We start from the raw sequence: 13,021 nt of genomic DNA, 5'->3' as shown, positions 1-13,021 counted from the left end.
GAAGACAGGTAAGGCCCCAAGGAGACTATCGCCAGGTGAAGATGGTGGAGAAATCCTGGATCCATTTGTGCTTTTGATGTAATTTACCTTCTACGATTCCTTCTTTCTTGCATCTGACTCCACTTTGGTCCTGACCTCTACACCTAGGCCAGTTCCCTGGTTTTCAACCACAAGCTCCAATGAACACAAAATTGTGTCTTCCTTATGGAATCGCAATGGTCTTAACCTCATTCCTGTCCCAGCCCTTGGCCCAGCTCAGCACCCTCACATTGGGTGTCCTCTGAGCATCTATCCTGGACCTGCCCTAAGTCCTTACTTGCATCAGCAACACCTGTAGGTTCTGTCTCCTGGCCCAACCTCCAGCTTTTCCAAACTCAGTGAGAGTCAGAAGGAAAACTGTTGGCAATGAGGGGGAAACGTATTCCTATGAGAAGCGCAATTCCAGAAAAGATATTTACAGCCTGAAGCCTCTCAGAGATTCCTCTATATGTGTTCTATGACTCCTTCCAGACTAAGGGTCTGGGGATGAATGCCCTCTGGGAGAGTCCTCCATGCAGAACACTTTGGGACCATTTGACCCTCAGTCCCTCCAGCAGTTCACTCCTTGGTGAATTCAGAGAGGGCCTGTAGCATGAAGGTGGGCACCCCTAGGGCACCGCAGCACAGATGACCCCTTTGTGACAAAGTTGACACCATTTTTGACATTGCCAATCACCCTCTGCATCCCGCCAACGGCAGGAATGACACCCAGCATAATTCCAAGGACAATCCTATTCCAATGATGTTCCAAGGACATCCTGAGGACAGTGGTTCAAGGGACCAGTGCTCTCTCTTAACCCTGGAAACCTCTGAGATGTGGCTATCTTGTATTTTACTTCTAACCTGCCCACTATCCACATGGGGGGAGGGAGCCTGTTTTCAAGATGAAGGATTCTTCTCAAACCAAGTCCCTTCTAAATATTGGAACTCGGGGTATCCATCAGTCTGCCTAATGTGGCCCTGCCCCCATGCAACTTCCTTTGCCCTGATTCTGACACCCTCTACTTGTCCCAACTCTTTCATGGAGCTCCCTGGCCATCTCACCTTCCCAGGAGCCAACAGGTAGCCCTCTGCAGTGCAGGGTGAGGTGAGATGTGCTCTCCCATCACTGAAGTAGGAATGGGGCCTGCATTTTCCCACAGAACTGTGAAGACGAAGACAAGCTGATAGTCCTATACTATCAACACTCTATTTCAGGTGCTCTTGTGGGCTAATCTCTAGTCTGTAAGCTCTGTGGGAGCCACGACCCATGTTTATTTAATTCAATCGTTGTATCCCGAACACCCAGAATTATGCCTAGCACGAGTAGGCACTCACTTAATATGTGCTAAAGGAGAAATAGCCTGGGATCAAAACCACTTGTTTGAAACACTGGCTGTAAAACAGTCTGAACCCCAAACACCTAATCACATTCAGATGCCAGCCAGCAATCACACAGAGCCTACAGCGCCCCAGGCGCTTATTCACTGCAGAGAGCATCAAAGCAACCTGCAAGACAAATCTTGTTATCCCATTTCCAGATGTGGAAACTGAGTCTTAGAGTTTAAGTGACTTGCCTCAAGTTCCATAACGACTAAGAACTGGGGTTTGCAAAGAAGGGCTAAGGCATCCCATAATACCTTTCTGTTAACACATGCTGCCCTGGAAGACAACTTGGTCCAGTTCCTACAGATACATCCTTTTTTTTCCCCCTTGTGATGAGAACTCTTAGGATTTGCTCCCTTAACAGCTTTCATAGATAACACACAGCAGTGTTCATTATGTTAATCATGGTGTACATTACAGACACAGTACTTATTTATCTTATAACAGGAAGTTTGTACCTTCTGACCACCTTCATCTAACACCTCCCCACCCTAGCCCCTGCCCGCCTCTGGTAACCACAAATCTGATCTCTTTTTCTGTTTGTTTTTGAAGTATAATTGGCCTATAACACTATGTTAGTTCCTTGCACACAACATAGCGATTCAATGTTTCTACTAGCGATTATGTTTCTACTAGCGATTCAATGTTTCTACCCTGCCCACCTCTGGTAACCACAAATCTGATCTCTTTTTCTGTTTGTTTTTGAAGTATAATTGGCCTACAACACTATGTTAGTTCCTTGGGCACAACACAGCAATTCAATGTTTCTACACATTACAAAACAATCATCGCCCTACAGATACATTCTTTTACCAATGGTTTACTCCATTCTCTCAGTCCCCTCTCACTGGGTGGGCCCCATGGAGGCAGCCAGGCCCAGTGCACCCCTGGAGTTGGGTTAGTTACCCTGCACAGGTCACTCAGCTCATCCTGTTTGCTTCTTCGTTGAATTTTTAGTGTCCACATTCCTCAAAGGGTTATGGTGAACATAAAGGGGAGGGGGGGAGAAAAGATTAAATTAAAGCACTATTTATAGTGAAGTTTTATATACTCATAAAAATTAGAAATTCAGGTGTGATTCATTCACTTAAAAATACAAAATAAATAGCTCTCAAGACTTGACCTCTAATCAGGATTTCATTAGGTCCCAACCTCTCTGCTGTGGGCAGGACCAATTGGCCATTTCAACACAGTTTTTACAAACAGACTAGAATAAGCCAGAAAAACCCTATCTTTAGAAAGTATTTTGTATTGACTGAATGTGTGTGTATATTTAATTTCTTCTTTAAATCATTATGGGAAATTAATTTCAAATGTAGAGAGACTAGTATAACGAATTCCCACGAACCCATCTGTAGCTTCAACAATCATCAAACTCATGGCCAAGTATGTTTCATCCAAAACCCCCCACTTTCCCCTCTCCCATATTATTTTGAGACAAATACTAGAAATCATATAATTTCTTACATAAATATTTTAGTATATATAGCTCTAAAAGACAGGAACTTCCCTTCTGAAAACATAAAGCACCTAAAACAAAATCAAGAATAAGTCCTTTTATCATCAAGTATCTCTAATCAGAGACCAACCTTCTCTTTGTTTTATATGTCATACATTGTCTAGGTTTGTTTAAATTGACATATCTTTTATGTCTCTAAGTTTATAGGTTACCCTTCCCCCTCTATTACACCCTTGCAATGTATTTTGTAGTGAAAGCGTAAATTATATTTTAAAATTCTAAATTAAAATTATCTTGAGCTCATATGTTGGTCTTAAAGCAAAACAGTATCAATTTGGAGGGGGCAATCATCCATACTTTCCACCCACTTTTGTAGTTAAACACTGATTCATTTACAAGGGAATAATCAATAAGAAGATAGCACTACATTTTAATATTAAGGTGCACAGGAGTACCTCTTTAAAACACTTTTTCAATTTTATAAACCAGTTTGTAAGCAATCAAAACGCTACAGAATTACTCCCTTCATTGGAGATTTCTAAAGGTAAAAATAAAATTGCTGAGCTCGGGCTTCCCTGGTGGCACAGTGGTTAAGAATCCGCCTGCCAATGCAGGGGATATGGATTCGAGCCCTGCTCCGGGAAGTTCCCACATGCCGCACAGCAACTAAGCCCATGCGCCACAACTACTGAGCCTGCGCTCTAGAGCCCGCGAGCCACAACTACTTAGCCTGTGTGCTACAACTACTGAAGCCCGCGCACCTAGAGCCTGTGCGGCACAAGAGAAGCCACCGCAATAAGAAGCCCGCGCACAGCAACAAAGAGTAGCCCCTGCTCGCCGCAACTAGAGAAAGCCCGCGCGCAGCAACAAAGACCCAATGCAGCCAAAAATAAATTTTAAAAAAAACCCAAAAAACTGCTGAGTTCATTTTATGTGAAACAACAGGGTATATGGTTACCGCAAAGGGCAACACCCAGGGCACAGGGCGGAGAGTGCTCTGCATGGGTAAGAGCGTGAACGTGCATAAAGCTTAGCTGCTCTTTATTAAGGGGCTCAAGGCTTCGAGAAACATGGAAGTTTAAAGATACCTGGTTGCCATGGCTGCACAAAGTAGAGAACAGAGACAACCCTCATTCACCTAAAATGTGAAGGAGGGTTTGAAGAACTACTTTTATCTCCAGAATTGCTTTAATTTTCCATTATCCATTGTGGGGATGGGGTGAGCAGAGCTTCTGCCTCCTAACAGCCTTGGCTAAAGTGTTGTGGTCCCAGAGGATCGGCCTGAGGGAGGTTGTGGTGGAGGGGAGAGGGCCTTCTTTCCTTCTCTCTTCTCTGGGCCCTTTCACCCCCTGCCCTCTGAGTCTTGCTAATATACACTCTGCCGCGAGAGAGGATGGTTCTGGGAGAAAAGCCAAGCGGCTGGGTGGTTGGTCAGAGGTGACTGGGTGTGGACTCTGGTCTGGATGACACCAGGGATGCCTGGCCCTGGGAATGGAGCCAGGCTGAATTAGTTTTCTGCCTATTGCAGGTCTCAGTATACATTCCTTTCTCCTGTCCAATCTGGAAATTCCATCGCACTGAGCATCTGTGTGTGTGAGCACGTATGTGGTATGAAGAGCACGTAAGGAGAGGCTGGAAGGACCCATGTTTGTGGCTTTCTTGGCCCTTGGATCCCAGCGCTCAGCTCCAGTGGCCAGGTCTCTGGTCTTTCAGGAAACCTGGATGTAGAGCAGACAGAAGGGGACCTCAGTCCCCTCCAGGCCACCTTGGAAGGGCAGTGTCAACCTGACATTAAATGGAGAAAAATCGTAATAATAGCAAGCCTGATTAAAGGCTTATGACCATAGCCAGGCATTTTCTATGCATTAATTATTTCATTTAATTTGCACTGCAATCCCCCAGGTAGATAGGATAAGATTGGAGCAAAGCAAGGAAAGGGAGCTTAGTAAGGCTGAGTAACTCGCTCAAAGTTAAACAGAGTGTGAAGACATTTGGCTCTAGTGCTTCAGCTAAGCCGCGACTCTAGGCCAAGTCATCTGGTCTCTCTGAGCCTTAGTTTCCTCATCTGCAAAGTGGAAATAATGGGAATACTCACCTGGAGAAGTTAATTAAAAGAAAAAACGAGCTAGTGCATGGAAGGTCATAGGATGAACTAAAGCCAATCCAAAAATAAGGTAAGAAGGTTAGAAAGCTGCTTGCTCAGTGCAGACCCAATTGCTTTCCTGGTAACAGGGCACAATTTTCTTTGATGAGATTCTTCTAGTCAATAAACTAGGTTATCTCATTGTAAGAATATCTGGTCTCTTTTCATAGCATTCAGTAAAGCTCATGTCATCTTGACTGAGAGGAAAAAAAATGAAGCCTGTAAACACTTGTATTTTTCCTGAATTAGCATTTGTGCTAAAAGAGGGCTCGCTGCTGAAGAAGTTGTGCATTCCTCAGAGGCAGGCCAAGTTTTACATTCTGTCACCAGCAGCTTTTAGCCAAGTCCTGAGCACCAATTAGTCTCCTGAGAAACACCTGCTTGACATACAAACACTTTCTCTAATTCCTGCCCATAAGACCTCATGTAGGTAGTATGTGTGTTTTTCCCTATTACAAAGTTCAAAGAAAGGGTCCTGTATTCTTAACATTCGAAGCTTCATTCATTCATTTACTCCACACTCAAAAAATAGGTTTTTTTTCCATTCATTCTGTAAATTTCTAGACTGCAGTAACCAGGCGCTGTCTAGATTCTGGAAATACAGGACAGACTTGGTCCTGCCCTCATGAACTCATGTAGTTTAATGGGGGGCAACAGAAAACCCAAGCAAACAAGTAGGTAACATGATCAGTGCAAGGAAGGAAGCAAAGAGCTGATGCAGAGGTAGAATGGGCAGGAAAGGCTTCTCAAAGGTAGAGACCCAAAGGCTAAGAAGGAGCCTGCCCTGTGGTGGGGCTGGAGACACAACAGCAGGTGGGGGACCAGCATGAACAGAGGGCTGGAGGCAGGCGGGCAGGGCTGCTCAGAGCAGGCCTGTGGGTCAGGCTCACAGTGTAAGGAATGGGCCAGGGGCCACCGTGCTGGGCTTTGCGGATTATGGTAAGGAGTCCGAGTTTAAAGGCTGCAATAGAAAGCCATTGGAGCTTTTTTTTAAAAAAAAAAAAACTGGGTAAAATTCACATAACATAGAATTCACCGTTGTAATGTGAATTCCTATTCCTCCCTCCTCCCTCCACCCGCCCACCCACAGCCTCTGGCCGCCACTAATCTGCTTTCTGTCTCCATGGATTTGACTATTCTGGACATTTCATATAAATGGAATCATACATTAAATAACCTTTTGTGACTGGCTTCTTTCACTTAGCATAACGTTTTCTAGGTTCATCCACAGTGTAGCATTTATCAGTACATCAGTAAAAGCTTTTTAAAGGGCAGTGTGCAGCAATCTGACTTACGTTTTGGGATCACTTTCACTACCCTGGAGAGAACGGATAGGAGAAAAGGCAGAGGGCAAGTGAGCAGATGAGTCAGGGGCTGCTGCAGTGGGGAGGGTGAGAGATGACGGAGATGCGGAAAGACGGCTGCAGTGGACACGGAGGCAAGGCGCGCTGACATATTTTATAGGGAAGGTTGAGGGCACTTGCTGACGGATGGGAAGTGTGGTTCCAAGTCCCCAGAAGTCCAGGCAGGAGGAAACAGATGTGGGGGGAAATGAAGAGTTCCATTTTGGCTATGTTAAACTTGAGATATCTAATCTGAGATGTTAATTAGGCGATGGAAATGCGAATCTGGGAATTAGTGGGAAAGTCAGAGCTGGAGATAAAAATTTGAGGGTCGTCAGCCAGAAGACTGAGGCTAAATCCAGGGGAATATGTGTTAAATTATGTGCATTATAACAGAGTGATTTCCGCCCCCAAGGGGGACCAAGAATAAGAGGTCTGTAAATCTAATACTTCTCAGCTCCTAGCTAAAGTGGAATATTCTGCATTTGAATGAGTGCTCAGCATTTACAAAGACAGAAGCTGGCATCCTCTGGTCTGTATTCAGAGTCACCAGCCTCACTGAGCGGACCTGTTTGCATTTCTATCACCACTGCACTCAGTCAGCACCAACAACTGGTAACTCCCACTAAGGGTGTTAAGTGAAAGGATGCTTGCCTTTCAATGAGAACCCCAACCAAGTGTGATCAGGGTCTTAGCTCAGGTTAAAAATGAATGCTTTGAGCATTGAGGTCACTTAAATTGAAGAAACCAAACTTATTCTTAACCTTCTCTGGACAACCTGTACTCCTAGGTGGGTGATTCTCCTAACTGCTAACAAAAACTCTGGGAGAAGTCCTGGAACCAAACCAAGGACTGGGCCACTTTTGCTCAAATAGCAGTGACTGGGCCCCATCCCCGCCTTTGGGTGGTCAGCAGTGGGGAGGGATGGAAGATGTAAACTTCCAACAATTGCCCTTCCTTTGTTGCCCATACCTGTTTATTTTCATGACTGTAAAACACAGATGCCCTATGACTGTTGGCACAGGTTTGAGGTGAACTGAGAAAAATTAGGACAACATACGAGTACTTCTTATAAGTTAATTAGCAGAAAAACTTGGCAATCTTATGTCAGATCCCAAAATCTTCTGGACATTTTACTGATTCATGAAGCCTAAACCTTGGGAAGCACTGCTGTAGATTTCTTGAATAGAACTCCAGAAGCACTGCTCCTTGGTGACACTCACGTGGCGTGCAAAGGGGAACTTGTATTGCTATTTGCTTTTGCTTTGAGGTCTCCTCTGCCAGATAGTAAGCACATAAAAGGCAGAAATTTTTCTCCCACTTTTTGTACTCCCCTTAGCAGGTGCTCAATAAATATTTATGGAGACAATAAAAGCAATACCTCTCCCCACTTTTCTGACTAAAAAACCCCCCCAAAAACAAAAAACCTTCTGCTTTTTATGTTTACTAATTCCCTAAAAGAGTCTTACGAGTTGCGGGTTTGCAATACAGTCCATTTGCTGATGACGCCTGTGGGGAAAGGAGATGGGCTGAGCACCTCCTTTGGATGGAAGTTCGTTTTCCCACTGGCAGGGGGGGTCAGGTGAGGAATCGCCTCTCTTAGGTGAAGTTCCTTATCTTTTCCCCCCTGACTTTATGCTTGTGTCTAACCAATACCTTGGTTCCTTACTTAGCTTCTGGTTTGTGGGAACTTTTCTTTCATCATGTAGTTATTTCCCACTCAAGCTGTCTTCTCCAATCACTCAGTAATTATTTAATGAACATGTCCTCTGTGTCATCTTCCTATTCATCTGCTAACAGCTCCTAACACAGGTTGATCCCTTGCCTCCTCCTGAACATAATCCAATTTGCCCTGGCACGGGGGCTCAGCAAGAAAGGCCTAAGCCTTTTAACCAAACACCTAAGGTCCTAATTGATGTTTCCCTCAGGGTCTCAGTATATTTGCACAAAACCTAAAATATTAATATTGATTCTTTAAAAGATCTAAAAGTTCCCCATGGCCTTCTCTGTCATACTATATAAAGGAAAACTACAGAATTAGAAGAAAAAAAGGCAGACATTTGAAGCAAAAGTGGCTATAAAATCTATAATAGAGACCAGGTAAGAAAACTGACCCTTCAGACATTTCCAGAGACATTCCACCCTATAGCAAATGCAATCAGGCATTGCCAACAGAAGTATGTCAGAGAAATACACAGCATCACGACTACAACAGGGGGTTTCCCTGGTGGCGCAGTGGTTAAGAATCTGCCAGCAAATGCAGGGGACACGGGTTCGAGCCTGGGTCCGGGAAGATCCCACATGCCGCGGAGCAACTAAGCCCGTGTGCCACAACTACTGAGCCTGTGCTCTGGAGCCCTCGAGCCACAACTACTGAAGCCCACGAGCCTAGAGCCGCGCACCGCAACAAAGAGTAGCCCCCGCTTGCTGCAACTAGAGAAAGCCCGCGCACAGCAATGAAGACCCAACGCAGCCAAAAATAAATAAATAAAATAAATAAATTAAAAAAAAAAAAAGACTACAACAGCAAACAGTACGACCTATTAAAGGTGTAGGTATAGACAAAACTTCCTTTGAAATCCTAGGGAATAAACATATAGTTTTTGAAACATGATCAATTTAAACACACACTTACCCATCATATAAGTAAACATATTAATTTATACTTACTTACGGTATCGTGAAATGGTTCAGTAGCTTATTTAAAATTGTACTCTGCAGTCCAAAGGAACCAGCATGTCATAAAATTTCTACATCCAAATATCAATTTAGAGGAAATATGAACTCAGAAGAATGTGAAAAATGATACTATGAGGAAATAACCAGCATAACACAGACAGGAAATTCTACAGGACAAATGACCTAATTTCACAAAAAAGAAAAAAACAAGAGATGGGAAGAAAACCTGTAGACTGAAAGTCATGAGACTTATCAGTCACAAATACGTGAACTTCACTTTCTTGATTCAAATAACTTGTAAAAATATATGACTGACTGAAATATTCAGGGATGAAAATATCTGATGTCTGGGAAGTAAGTGGAGGTATAGATGAAACAGGATTGGGAAAATACTGATAAATGTTGAATCTGGGTGATCAATGCATGGGATTCATTATACTCTTCTGTCTACTGTATGTTTGAAATTCTCCACAATACAAAGAAAAAAAAGAAAAAAAGAGGAGGAACCTATAAAATAAAAGTTTAAAATATATAATCAGGTAGAGTCTTTGTGAACTTAAATTAAAAGTTTCTTGACTTTTGCAGTTGCCATATGTTGTAGCCACCTTTCCTGGGCCTAATTTTCCATTTCTATTATATCCTCTTAATGGTACATTTCTCTTTGAGAGGCAACGTATAAATAAATTAAAAGCTTTACACCAAAGGTTACAGAAGTCTTAAGCTTCCTAATTTTCTTAAGGGAATCATGCACCAATCAAACTGATGAAAATGGTACAAATTTCATTTTGTGGAGTGTATGCTATTGCACATTACATGCTACTGTCCAACCTAGTAATGATACAGGATGGTGCGTGCATGTGTTCTGTGCAAATCCAAGAGCCTTTCTTCAAGTATGTACCTGAAGTACTCGGTATCCAAGTTCACTGTAAAGTAAAATAAAACATCTAACTACACCTTATCTGATGTACAATGTAAAATATAAGACATTTAACAATGAGGCAATAAAATATCCAAATAAACCAGAAGAAATAAATGTTGTAAGCCCTGTGGTCTGAATATATCATAATAATGAATAACAAATTTGGCACTGACAACCCAAATCAAACAAATTCATCCAGAAATGAAAAGTAGCCAAGGATAATTAGGTTAACGTGAAATTACAGTTTTAGAGAAGAATTTCAATTTGTTAATTTATAAGGATTATAGGAAACTATAATTACCTCATCACCTCTCATACCAAGGTATTTATGTTTCTGGGAAAACAAATCAGTGTGAATTGCTCGGTGAGTACAGAATTAAAGAGGAAAAATAATTTTAAAATTTCTTTTTGGCAACAATGTGCACCTCTCACAGACTCCCATCTATCCCTCCAGAGCAGCATAGTTTTTGGTTTCCCACTTAACAAGTTGTCCATGTTCTCTAACTTTTGCTGCATAAACACCACTACATTTTTTTCTCTCTCTGATTCAAAGCATTCTTTCATCCTCAGACTAATGGAAGGTTACCATTAGTCTAAACTGAGGTCTGTGTGTGTGTCAATTTCCTCAACAGTAAATCTTACTTTACAGGATTGATAAGCAGACTTAAGAGTATTAAATCAATTAATATTTCTAAAGCATTTAGAACAATGGTTGGCACAGAGCAAGTGCTATGTAATCAACTATATAGTAGCTTATATATCATAAACATATTATGAGCTTAAATGGTAAGTATACAAATGTACACGTTTTACTAGTTAAAATACAATTAAAAAACTATTTGATATTCTAAGTCTAAAAATGAGCTAGAATATCACAGCAACTGGGATCTGACATGTACTATACATTAAACATCTAACACACAAAAAGCACAATTCTACCTAATTACTGGCTATGTTAATCTAGGTAATAGTATGTGATCTAAAACTAAAAGTGGAACCTTGAGAGACATCTATTTAAAACCCCTTTAATAACAGTACACTGCTTTCTTAGAGATGAAAAGGCTCTGGGGAGGTTATTTTAAATAATGCCAGTCTCTTCAAAAAAGTTGTCCAGAATTTTGAGTAGTTTTTTCCTTAAGAAATTTGTCTGAAGCAAACAAAAGCGCTCCAAAAATTCCACTGATGTGGGTATGTTTTCAAAAGCATCCCCAAATTATAATGATGATGATTAAAGGAAGTGGAAGAGTATAATCTAAAATCACATTTCAGCTTTGCTAAAATAAAGCTGTGGGAACAGGATAAGACACTTGACATTTATGAATAAATTATTGGTAAGCCTTCTCAGCTCTTGTTTTCTGAGTCTGAAACTTTTAAGAATCAAAACATGTTAACTATGTAAAAACATGGTTTTATGAAAATATTAAGTGAAAAAAGTAGACCACACATTGTATGCTCAGTGTGATTATAACTGTTCAAATCTGTGAAATACCTCCATCCATTTATCTGCTCATCCATCTATAGATTAGAAAGCAGACTTAAGAGATGAGAATGGCGGCTACATGGCACACAGCATTCCATTTTAAAGTGAGATTTGGGGGCTTCCCTGGTGGTGCAGTGGTTAAGAATCTGCCTGCCAATGCAGTGGACATGGGTTCGAGCCCTGGTCCGGGAAGATCCCACATGCCGCGGAGCAACTAAGCCCGTGCACCACAACTACTGAGCCTGCGCTCTAGAGCCTGTGAGCCACAAATGCTGAAGCCTGTGCACCTAGAGCCCGTGCTCCGCAACAAGAGAAGCCACCGCAATGAGAAGCTCACGCACCGCAACAAAGAGTAGCCCCTGCTCGCCGCAACTAGAGAAAGCCGGCGCACAGCAACGAAGACCCAACACAGCCAAAAATAAATAAATAAAATAAATAAATTTATAAAAAAATAAAAAATAGAGATTTATACCAAAACAATTTTTACATTTGCAACCATAACTGTCACTAAAGCAATAACCGATTCATGCAAAAATTACCAATGGGTTCACTGTTAGGGAAGAATAATATTCCAGAATAGGATATTCACACAGTCTCAAAGATAAATAATAAATACATAGGTTACTTATGAAGTACAAAGGGAAAAAGGTACCTTTAGAGTGAGGCAATCTGGTAAATCCTACCTTAACTAAGTGATCCAATTTAGCATCACCAATGATAGGACAACTCAGAGCAATGCCTCCTGATGCTGTGCCTTCTCTGTAGTATTCTCGTCAGAAATGTTTAATCTGAATCTAATCATGTGGAAACGAGACAAATGCAAACTGAGGGACATTCTGCAAAATAACTGGCCTAGATTCTTCAGAAATGCAATTTTCTAGGGAACTGTTCTACATTAAAGGAAATTAAAGAAACATGAAACCTAAATGCAATGCATGATGCTTGAATGGATTTTAGGAAGGAGGAAGTCCAATTATAACACATTACTGGGACAACTGTGGAAATCTGAATAAGGACTGTAATCATTCTAAATAGCACTGTATTAACATTAATTTCCTGAATTTGATAATTGCATTGTGGTCATGTGAAATTAATGCCCTTGTTTTACAGGATTAAACGTAAGTATTTATTGGATTAAACTGAATTATGAGATTAATCTGAATGTTTGTAAATAACTCTCTAATGATTCAGGAAAAAAGAAAAAATATATAGTGTAAAACTAACATGGCAAGATGTTAGGAACAGATAAATTTAGGCGAAGGATACAGGGGTATTCATTGTTTTTTCTTGCAATTACTTTAGGATTAAAATATTTTTAAAAGAGCTAGGGCAAAAAATCCATCTTTGTTTTAAAATTCTACATGATCCAGAATGGACTCCACTATAGTTAGAGTCACCAAATATTTACAAATAAGACTAAAGAGGCAAAAAGAAAACATCTACTTTTAAGTAGCAATGATAACCTGTTAGTCCACATTTCCCTCAAAAACCATTAAGGTCACAGCAAGAAACCATTTCCTAGATGGGGAACTTAAGAAGTTTAAAGAAGAATTCTTGGGAATTCCCTGGTAGTCCAGTGGTTAGGACTCAGTGC

Source organism: Aethalodelphis obliquidens, unplaced genomic scaffold (genome assembly GCF_003676395.1).
Source record: "Aethalodelphis obliquidens isolate GAN/ISIS:26980383/991018 unplaced genomic scaffold, ASM367639v1 scaffold44, whole genome shotgun sequence".
Taxonomy (NCBI): domain Eukaryota; kingdom Metazoa; phylum Chordata; class Mammalia; order Artiodactyla; family Delphinidae; genus Aethalodelphis; species Aethalodelphis obliquidens.
This window is presented reverse-complemented; position numbering follows the sequence as displayed.